At 42.5% G+C, this 11,619-nt stretch overlaps 1 long non-coding RNA gene across 1 annotated transcript in view; it reads left to right on the top strand.

The window, feature by feature from the left end:
• The first annotated feature begins 2,705 nt into the window (after nucleotides 1–2,705).
• The window catches only part of LOC126994278 (uncharacterized), a 20,989-nt gene continuing 12,075 nt past the window's right edge, over nucleotides 2,706–11,619 (top strand). Inside the window, exon 1 of the long non-coding RNA XR_007748948.1 lies at nucleotides 2,706–2,799. This is a non-coding gene — a long non-coding RNA (uncharacterized LOC126994278). The remainder of the gene's footprint in view (nucleotides 2,800–11,619) is intronic.

Raw genomic sequence — 11,619 nt, 5'->3', positions numbered from 1 at the left:
CATAGAAAACATCATTAGGAAGAATCTTAATAACAGGCATAAAGGAATCAGAGGGGGGATATATAGAAGGAATATGCCCAGAATCGTCCAAGGTGGAGTTCTTACAGAAAGTTTGAGCGAAGAGCTCAGCCTTAGAGACAAATGAAACGGCAGTGCTGCCGTCAGGGTTAAGGAGAGGAGGGAACGAGGAAGAAGTGAAATTGGAGGAGATATTTTTGGCTAGATGCCAGAAGTCACGGGAAGAATTAGAAGCAAGGTTTCTGTTTATGAAAGAAGTTTTGGTAAGTCGGAGAATAGATTTGGCACGATTCCGGGCTGAAATGTATAGATCAAAGTTAGTGGGAGTTTGGCTCTGGAACCTTTGTGAGCTGCCCATCTCTCTATATATATATATATATATATATATATATATATATATATATATATATATATATATATATATATATATATATATATATATATATATATATATATATATATATATATATATATATATATATATATATATATATATATATATATATATATATATATATATATATATATATATATATATATATATATATATATATATATATATATATATATATATATATATATATATATATATATATATATATATATATATATATATATATCTATATATATATATATATATATATATATATATATCTATATATATATCTATATAATGGGAGCAATGGGAGGAGTAATGGGAGAGGACATCTAGCTCATAATATAACCAGGCAGCTTATAAGTAATTCTAAGGGAGTAACAGAGGGCGGGCTAAGAATTTTCTATACTAACGGCAGGAGCCTCAGAAACAAGATAGACTTACTAAGGGGTGAAGCTTGTTCAGAAAATTTTGACATAATAGCGATCACTGAGACATGGATAGACACTAACAATAGAAATTTTAGATCGGAATTTGAAATAACGGGTTATCAGATGTTTCACAAAGACAGAAGGAACAGAAAGGGAGGTGGTGTTGCGCTATATGTTAAAGACTCACTTAAATGTTTATTTAACAATTCAGTACAAAGTAACATTGATTCAGAATCAGTTTGGGTGAACGTTTACAAAGGGAAAGAAAAATTATCTCTAGGAGTTCTGTACAGGCCACCCAACCATAACATGCAGGACACGAATATATTACTACAGGTTACTGGCAGGGTGAGTAGGAGTATAAATGTCTGCGTAATGGGGGATTTTAATTATAGGAATATAGACTGGGAAGACCTAGTGGGTGACCTGGAAGCCGAGGATTTTCTTGAAGTTATACAAGATAATTTCGTTAAGCAGATAGTTACTGAGCCTACCAGAGGAGATAACATATTAGATTTAGTCTTAACTAATAATGAGATCTTGCTACGTGAGTTGGAGGTGGGCGGAGAGTTAGGAAATAGTGACCACAGAACGGTTCGTTTTATTTTAGACTGGGCGGTAACCCGCGAACCAAACCCAGTGTTAGTGCCAGATTTTAGAAGAGCAAATTACGAGGGGCTTAGAAGACATCATAAAGGGGTAAACTGGGATAATTTAATTTATGGATTCATGAGGGCAAGAACTGCGGATTGGAGAGCCAATAGAACCAGGTAGAAATGTCTTAAAATAATTTAGTTAGAGTAATAGTAGAGTGGCAAAGACAGCATATACCACAGCGAGCACTTAGAAAAGAAAACAAAGACCCTAAGTGGATGACTCGTGGACTAAAACACGAGATAGGGTTAAAGAAGGGAATTTACCAGAAAATAAAGAATGATGAAACACATCTCAGGGGCCGATACGTCGAACTATCTACACCTTTTCATCCTCAAATCAAAAGTTGAATTTCAAATTTAAAAAGTTGAATTTCAAGTTAAAACAGTTGAATTTCATATATGGAAAGTTGAATTTTAAATAAAAAATTGAAGTTCATATAAAAAAAAAGTTGAAATTCCAATTAGAAAAGTTGAATTTCAAATTTAAAAAAAAGTTGAATTTCATATAAAAAAAAGTTGAAATTCATTTTTAAAAAGTTGAATTTCAAATTTAAAAAGTTGAAATTCCAATTAGAAAAGTTGAATTTGAAATTAAAAAAGTTCAAATAAAAAGTTTAAGTTCCTCTTGATAGATGAAGTGCAAGTCAATATGTGCATACCTATATACATAAATGCATACATCCACAAACTTATTATATATATATATATATATATATATATATATATATATATATATATATATATATATATATATATATATATATATATATATATATATATATATATATATATAAAGCCAGATGGATAATTATTTGCCCAGACGGACAGTAATTGTTTTATCTGACAGTAATAATGTCGCCTCCTCCTCCTCCTCCTCCTCCACCTCTTTCTCCTCCTTTTCTCCGTTCATCCTTTCTAATTTCTTCTCATTTCTTCTCTTTTTCTTCTTTTTTTCTTATTTCCTCCTCCTCTTCCTCTTCCTCCTCTTCCTCTTCATTCTCTTTCTCCTCCTCCTCCTCCTTTCTTTTGTCATTTCCGTTTAAGAGAGCGAAACGAACAAGTAGACACAGTTGTTGGAGAGAGGAGGAGGGAAGGAGAGATGGGAGGGAGAAAAGGAGGGAGGAACAGGGAGGAAATGGAGGGAGTGAGGGAAGTGGAGGTAACAGGTGGCTGGAGAGAGGGGGGAATAAGGAGGGAAGGAGAGAGGGAGCGGGAGGGGGAGAGAGAAGGGAAGAAGTCACTCCACAATATCGGTCATTCCGTCGGTGTGTTGCAGGACGTGAAGATGGACCCGAAGTGATTGCCAAGGACTTACCAGGTGAATAGCGGTGGTTGTACGTACGTGTGTTTTAGTGTTTGTGAGCGGTGTTTGGACGTGTTTATCAGTGTTTGTCATCTTGTTAATCTTAGTATAGTGATTTTTGGGGGATGCCGCAAGACGTGGTTAGGCCCTTATTTGATTGTTATGGTGAATATAGGTGTTTGTACGTGTTGTTAGTGTTTGTGAGCGGTTTTTATACGTGTTTCTTAAGTGTTTTCTTATCGTGTCTTTCATAGGATCAAATCAAATATTCTATATACATTATATAAGATATGGAAGCGCCACGGTTTTAGGAATAATCATTGTAGCAAATCAAATATTCTCTATACATAGTGTCAGGTCAAATATTCTCTATACATTTAATAAGATATGGAAGCGCTACGGTACAAGAAACTCCCCGAGCGGCCTCACCAAACTGACTTTACAGCTGATTAGGACTAGTTACTAAGGTTGGGGGCTGGGATGGGGCTAATTACCTTGCCATAGCCGAATAATTACTTTTGTTAACGTTTACTGATGGTTACTTAGCTTTAAAAACATTTTCCTTAAGCCTAATGATGGCTTGATAGCGATGTACTCTGTATATATAGGCTCAGCGGGGTCCGTAATTACCTTGCTATAGTGTAAACATTACCCCTGTTAGTGTCTTCATCTCCTGGTTACCAAGCTTAAATTACTGGTGACAAGAGTTAGACTGGCGCTCCCTCCTTCCCTTCCCTTCCCTTCCTTCTTCTCCCTCCCCTTCCCCTCCTCCCTCCCTTCCTTACCTTACCTTTCTGCCTTCCTCTCCCTCATCTTCCCTACTTCCCTTCGCCTCCTCCCTCCCTTCCTTACCTTACCGTTCTTCCTTCCTCTCCCTCCCCTTCCCAACTTCTTTTCCCCTCCTCGCTCATTTCCTTACCTTATCTTTCTTCCTGCCTCTCCCTCCCCTTCCCTACTTCCCTTCACCTCCTCCCTGCCTTCCTTACCTTACTTTTCTTCCTTCCTCTTCCTCCCTTCCATCAGCCTATTTTATCCTTAGTGTCTGTGTGTATAATTAAGTATATGTATCTATTTCTAAGTGTGTCTGTGTGTGTGTGTGTGTGTGTGTGTGTGTGTGTGTGTGAGATTAATCACCTCTTTGTCTAACTCTCCCACCCATACCTCCTCCTCCTCCTCCTCTCCCCCAACTTATAACAAGCATTCGGCCGTCCACTTGCAACCTCCTCCTCCTCCTCCTCCTCCTCCTCCTCCTCCTCCTCCTCTTCCTCCAACTACCATTCCTCCTCTTCTCGTTCCCCTCCCCCCCCTTCTTCCTCCACACACACTTTCCTTCCCTTCCTCCTCTTTCCTTCTCTTCTCGTCCTCCTCCTATTCCCTCTTCCTCTCTCACCCTTCTCATTCCCCATTTTCATAGTAATAATAGTAAGAGTAATTATAATAGTTATCGTAATAACACTAAGAAAGGAAATAATTATGATAGGCTGGCAGCGGGGTGTGTGTGTGTGTGTGTGTGTGTGTGTGTGTGTGTTTCACAGTGTGTGTGTCACAGTTTGTGTGTGTGTGTGTGTGTGTGTGTGTGTGTGTGTGTGTGTGTGTGTGTGTGTCACAGTGTGTGTGTGTGTGTGTGTGTGTGTGTGTGTGTGTGAGAGAGAGAGAGAGAGAGAGAGAGAGAGAGAGAGAGAGAGAGAGAGAGAGAGAGAGAGAGAGAGATTTACATAGATTTACATAGGAAATCAGACCACACAGACCCCATGGTCCAGACTTGGTGGTCTGTCCTTAAACCTAAGTGATTTTACATTAATCAGAAGACTCCAAAACGTTGCATTTCTACTCTAGTTGATATGAAGTTGAAGGAAGTGACGGTCGAGCTTATTTTTGAAGGAGTCAATCGTGTTACACTGGGCCACTGATGGTGGGAGCTTATTCCATTCTCGCACTACAACGTTGGTGAAGAAAAATTTGGTGCAGTCTGAATTTACTTGTCTACATCTGAGTTTTACGCCATTGTTCCTCGTGCGCAAAGTGTCATCGATCATAAACAATGTTGATCTGTCTACATTCGTGAAACCATTAAGTATTTTAAAACATTCGATCAGTTTTCCTCGGAGGCGACGCTTCTCAAGAGAGAACATGTTAAGGGTAGAAAGCCTTTCTTCGTAGGATTTGTTGCGCAAGGAAGGGATCATTTTCGTTGCCCGACGCTGAACACCTTCTAATTTATCAATATCCTTTACATGGTGGGGAGACCAAAACTGTACCGCATATTCCAAGTGGGGTCTGACTAAACGGTTGTAGAGCGGGAGTATTACATCTTTATTCTTAAATAAAAAGTTTATTTTAATGAAGCCCAACATTCTGTTCGATTTATTTGCTGCATCGATGCATTGCTGTGAGAATTTGAGGTTTGACGCGATTTTGACCCCCAAGTCCTTGACGCATTGAACGCTTTTGAGTTTAACGCCGCGCATTTCGTAATCGAACTTCTTATTCCTCGTTCCAACTTGAAGGACATGGCACTTGTCTACGTTAAAGGGCAACTCCCATCTATCCGACCAAGCTGAAATTTTGTGCAAATCCTCTTGGAGGTTTTGCCTGTCTTCGTCAGTGAGAACCGAGTTACCAATCTTTGTGTCGTCTGCAAATTTACTAATAGTGGGGCGGATTATAGGAAAATCATGCACATGGTGATACAAGCACCAAAATTGGCATGATGACACTCAAAGGCATACTTTACAAATCTGTCCGACTAGCCGCCTGAAAATCCAAGATGGCGGCCATTTTTCAAGATGGCCGCCAAATTGAGCTTTCGAGAATGCATTATCGCATAAATAAGGATCTACCAGGCCGATTTGAGTGATCTTGATGTCAAATTGTATGTTTTTTGGCATGCTGAATTCATTTTTGCCACTTTCAAAAGCTTTTGGCAATGCTTAGATAAAAGAAAGCAAATTCAAACAATAAAACACGTTTAATCAGAGATTCAATCAAGCACTTACAGTGTACATGAATAGCACTGGGTATTTGCACATACAAAATTATTGGACGGAGTCATTATGTTGCACAAACTGGCATAGAAAAGGAGAACACCCGATTAATACAGAAATAATAATACATCAAAACATTTCTTAATGTCCCGAAGTGAGTTCATGTGACTGTGTACTGAATTCAGCTCAGTACACTGTAGGTCGCTACTGCCCACACACACAGCTAAACAGAGCAGTTCAAGAGTCCTGAGAGTTCACCCAACATTCAAATAATAAAACACTTTTAAAACATAGCATTGAACATTTGAACATACAATATAAATGGACGGACACATACTGGAGCAGAAAAAAACAACACCCCATTAATACCGAAATAATAATGCATCAAAACATTTTGGAATGTCCCAAAGTGAGTTTATGTGTTTTCAGTTCAGCACGCTGCTACTGCTCACACACACAACTACACAGAGCAGTGCAAGAGAGTCCTGAGCGGAAGCATTTGCATCTCCGGGTGCAGCCTTTCTTGCAGGAGCACTTTGTCGGTTCCTGACAGCATGCTGCAATTGGGGGAAGGGCTGTCCAGCATATCTGCCACGTCTCTCCTGTTCGAATCCAACCCCAGTCGGCACTAGTGCTGGTTTCTGGGTTGGGGATAGTTGCCTGGCCCCAGATGATCCCACTCTGGTAGGCAGCACGCTTTGCATGCTCCATGAGGGCAGCTCTGGTTGGTGGAACTGCATCATAAGACCTCTGCTTGCGGGCAAAGAGATCCAGCCTTGCCTCGTCAACACTACTAGCTGCACTGGATCTGTCGTACATCAGGACAGTAAACTGCTCTAGCTTGTACAGGTCATCATCAGAAACTTCTCGCGGGCAGTGGCTGAGTTTCATGAAGGTTTTGCTGACATCATTACATACATTCCACGTCAACCATGCAGACTTCTTTCCTTTCCCACGGAAACCAGAAACGACATCACAGCCTGTAAAAGCATGAAAGAAAAGGATGCCACTGACTCTCTCTGGCCCTATTGCAACCACTATCTCATGAACTGGAATCCACCTTGCATTGGCTCCTTGCCCAAAGGCAACCCACATACTTTCCAGACCAAGCTCTTGTAGGAATGGCAGTGTTGATACTGCTATCACAACGACATCAGTGTCATTTGCTTTGATGATGATGGACTTGCTACCTTCTAAAGTTGCATCCCTGGCATGTACAAACACTCTGGTGTCTGCTTCCTCGTGAGAGCATGGAGTTAAAGCATCCAGGGATTTCATTCTATTGCTGATGACATTGTCTCCCTTTGTCACAATGATGGTGCTTTTTGTATCAGCTTCACATATTTTCTCTGCAAGGAAATGAAAGAGCTCAGTCTTGTTGCTGTCATCTCGCAGAAAGCTTTTCCAGTTTTGTGGTGTCTTGCATGTTCCTGTCACTTTCCTTCTGATCCCTCGTCCTCTTTTGGACCTGGTTTCAGACTTCAGACTTGACTTCTTATAGACATCGAATACTATGTCCACCCGATTGTATTTGGCACCATATGATTCCACTTTCGGCAGGATGTCTTCCTTGGCGTAGTCTTTAAATGGCTTTGAGCTCCGCGGAGGCACGGCATTGATGAGCGCTGAACCATCAATTATGATGACATCTCCGTATGGTTCTCTGTCTGGCAGAGTAACCTTGGTTTGAAGAATTTCAGTGAACTGTGATTTCTGAGATGTATGGAGCTTGCCACCATCACTGAGCGAGGCAGGAGCTGCCTGGTTTTCATGCCTGAAGAAGTCTTGCAAATCACACTCTCTGAATGGAGAACAGGTGGCAGTCGTCTTTCAGTGCCTTTTCCTTGGAACTGTTTGCAGCCTTCTCTTCTTTGAAGAAAGCAACCTTGTTCTTTTTGATGGGTTGGTAGAATGAACTTGTATCTTTACTCTTCAGACCTTCCATGAATAAACAGAATTGTTGTTTTCCTTGTTTATGATGTGTGCCAACCAGCTCTGCAAGGGCTGGATCTGCAATGTTCTTCGTGTCTAAAACTAGTAGCTCAGCTGATTCTTCTTGGAAAGGGTTGCCCATCTCCTTCAACACTCTTAGCAGTGATTCAACCTTCTCAGCAAATCTTCTCTGGGCACTTGGATTCTGCTCGTGATGGTTGTTCGTGATGGTTGCATCCTTCACACAGGATACGGCCTCATAGGCAGCAACTAGGCGGCTCACTTCAGGTCCAGCCACCATCCATCTTCTTAATGCTCCAGGATCCTCAGTCAGACCGATAGCTCCTCCGTCGCCTTTAATGACAGCGTTATTTTGTTCATGGGCTTGATCTATCGCCAGGGCAGAGAACTCTCTTTTAGACTTGTGAACGACAAAGTTCCCTTTGTGAAACTCTTTGGCGACTTCTGGATGCTGCTGGTCAAGAGACATCATGTCCCGCAAGTGCACTGGAAGCCATCTGGCATAGTTGGTGTTGTTGTTTGCAAAGAAGTACGGAATCAGTTATGACAGGGCTTCTCGGTACAGCTCGAAGTCTCCTTCCTGAAAGAACGGATCAGGAGGAATATTGCTAGCTCCATATCCAACACCATATTCCAAAACTGGAACTGTGGACTCACGCTTCTCCGCTTAGCATGCCAGTCATCAAAGGTCAGAGGCAAGCTACCTGACATCTCAGTCTCAGAACAGTAGTCTCAGTGCTTCTTTCATAAGTGTATACATGCAGCATGATGTGATCTGGTGGGCAAGTCTTTTACTGGTGACACTTGACGCAGACAGAAATTACTCTTCTGTACCTGATGAAGCCAACCCTGATTCAGAAATTGCACTGGTCCAGCCACTGCCTTCTAGCATCGTTCCTAGTGACCGCAGTGCAGCCATCTCTATATGGAGTCCCCCGAACATGATGACGAACTTGTCCTCTCCATACTCAGGCCATTGCCACTGGATTTGCTTGGCCAGAGCAAACAGTGGCTGGTCAGCAGCTATCACTGGGGTCTGTCCTGGGTTAAGGAAAGCCACTGTGTCTCGAATCTTCTGCATGCAGTGCTTGATGGTCGCAACTGAGTGAGCCTGGTCACGAATCAAAGGCATCAGTGAGGTAATGCTCACTTCAAATGACTGGCTCCTCTTCCGTGATGCATGGTGGGCTGCCCATGAAATATTGACCCCGTCACCAATGGTCTCACGGAGGGACACCTTTTCCAGCCAGATATAATCTTCCTTCATGTGTGACTGGATTGACTCGGGTGCTGGGTATGAATGGCTTCCTAGTCCAGGAGGATTGGGATTCTTGGTGATGTAGGCTGGTCGGACGTTGGTAAAATCCTCAGGAAGCTCTGGAACCTTATTCACCCTCATATCTGTATTGATTTTCAGTGGTTCGCGTTCTTCACCTGGGTATTCGGAGTTTGGATGCTGAAAGATGGATATGCTGGTGCCATGGAAGGAAGATTGGGCTGTAGTTGCAGTCGGATTGTGGTCAATATTGTCCACTGCTGAAGTCGTGAACACATGCTTTTCAGGACTGGTGGGCAGACGACTCCATCTTCCACATACTGTGCCACCACAGCCTCTCCCAGCTGGGCTGATATTTCGAGGACTCTATCATAGGACACACTGATCCTGTTCTCATGGAGCATCTCAATGAGTTGCCTCTTCCTTGTCTTGGCAAAGACGGCCCTGCCAATATACACGGCAAACGGTGTCTCCCGGTCCTTGGAATGCCTGTGGAATTTTGCTCCTTTCTTGGACCGTGCAAAACAGTTGTACTGCAAGAGCTGTGCCATTGCAAGGTCAGATTTTGATGCTCCGTGTTGGAGTTGGGACTTGATGTCGGCCCCGTGTTCAATCATGCATACAAATTGAAGTAGTGAAGTTGGGACAGTATCTTCGAGACACTGATCATGGAATGTGCTGTTGAATTCTTTCTTATGTTTCAGCATGTCCCGTCGTATATACCCAGCAGACTTTGCCAGGGTCACTGATTCACCATATTTGCTGGCTTGTGCAAGAATCTCCCCGACATCCTTCTTAAAGGCCAGTAAGACATCACGCCCTTGGTGATGAGCTTCTAGCTCAGGGATGTGGAAAAGCAGCTGCTCTTTCAGGCGGGTAGCATGCACGTCCGGCGATTCGATACCCAGCTGATCTAGCCTCTCCTGTAGAGCGAACATAAGTCTCCAAGTCGGAAAATGGGTGGATCTGAACTCTCATTTTCTGACTCAATGATGTCACCAGTTCAGAAAAAGCCATTGGATAGACATCCTGTCTTTGTAGGGTATCTTCTGCATTCTTCTGCTTTTGAACATTCAGGAAGGCCCTCTCTCTGTTGTACAGAGCTACCAAGCAAGCAGGGTGATACTTCAGCTCCTGCGCGATGACATCTCCAGCACTCAGCTTTGCGAGGAGCTTCCCATCATTGAGAGTCTTTGCACAGTCATTGATTTTCTTGTTCAGTTTCATGGTCATTGCTTGTCTCAGACTGTCCCCTTCCTCCTCACACAGAAAGCATTCTGTCGTCTTGGAGTCTGTGATTCTCCTGGGTAATTTGACGTTGTTGCTGCTCTCACTGCTGTCAGCAGCTGCTGCAGAGGCGGCTCTTTTTCAGCTCGTTGCAACTTCGTGTTGTTGAACAGCAGCCTGCAACTGGAATGGTATTGTGCTTTGTTCTTTCGTAAAGTTTCCTCTATCCCGTTGCCATCGTCAAGTCTCGCTGGGTTCAGCTTCAGTGGTAGCTCACTGACAGCAAGGAATCGAGGAATATTCCTCCCCAACTGGCTGTACCCATCATCTACCCTTTTGGAGGGATTTGTGAGTGGAGACGTGAGACCTTCTTTCCTGTCTGTTTGACAAAGGCAACATTTGTCCCAGTCGGTGTGCCATGATCTTGTAGCCATTGTTAATTTGTTGTGCTCAGGATCGAGGGTTTATCCTTTTACCATCCTGTGTTACGGCTAGTGATGAGGGCCAGTGCCAGTAGTCCATCCAGATGATGTGGCTGACTGCTGAAACAAAGGTACCATGCATTAACAGCTATTGCTATAGACAGTGAAGCACCAAACACAGAACCATGGAACCACATACAAATCAGATAAACTCCCAACCATTGACTAAACTATCCAATATAATTGGTTAAATCATGATGAAATATTTACTTGAGAGTGTTGAAAGTGGCAAAAATTAATTCGGCATGCCAAAAAACATACAATTTGACAACAAGATCACTCAAATCGGCCTGGTAGATCCTTATTTATGCGATAATGCATTATCGGAAGTTCAATTTGGCGGCCATCTTGGATTTTCAGGTGGCTAGTCGGACAGATTTGTTAAGTATACCTTTGGCAGTCATCATGCCAATTTTGGTGCTTGTATCACCATGTGCATGATTCTACAGCAAAATTGCTGTTATCTGCTCCGCTATAATGCGGTTATTGAGTCCAACATCCACGTCGTTGATGTAGATAATGAAGAGCACTGGGCCAAGAACCGACCCCTGAGGGACGCCGCTAGTGACCGGCGCCCACTCTGAGTTAAATCCGTCAATCACTACTCTTTGTTGTCTGTTGCTCAACCAATTCGCGATCCATTGGTTTACTTGACCGTCAATACCTATTTGCTTTAATTTGTAAAGTAATTTATGATGCGGGACTTTATCAAACGCTTTCTGGAAATCAAGATAGACTACGTCCAGTGATTTGGTTACGTCATAAACAGTGAAGAGGTCGTTATAAAAGAGAGAGAGAGAGAGAGAGAGAGAGAGAGAGAGAGAGAGAGAGAGAGAGAGAGAGAAAGTTTATATTTATACTTTCAAGTTGTATGCCTTGAGGTGAAAGCGAGCCTACAGATGACGGGTGGACC

Source organism: Eriocheir sinensis, unplaced genomic scaffold, assembly GCF_024679095.1.
Source record: "Eriocheir sinensis breed Jianghai 21 unplaced genomic scaffold, ASM2467909v1 Scaffold766, whole genome shotgun sequence".
NCBI lineage: Eukaryota > Metazoa > Arthropoda > Malacostraca > Decapoda > Varunidae > Eriocheir > Eriocheir sinensis.
Note: the sequence above shows the minus strand (reverse complement) of the source record. Positions and strands in the feature narration are given on the sequence as shown.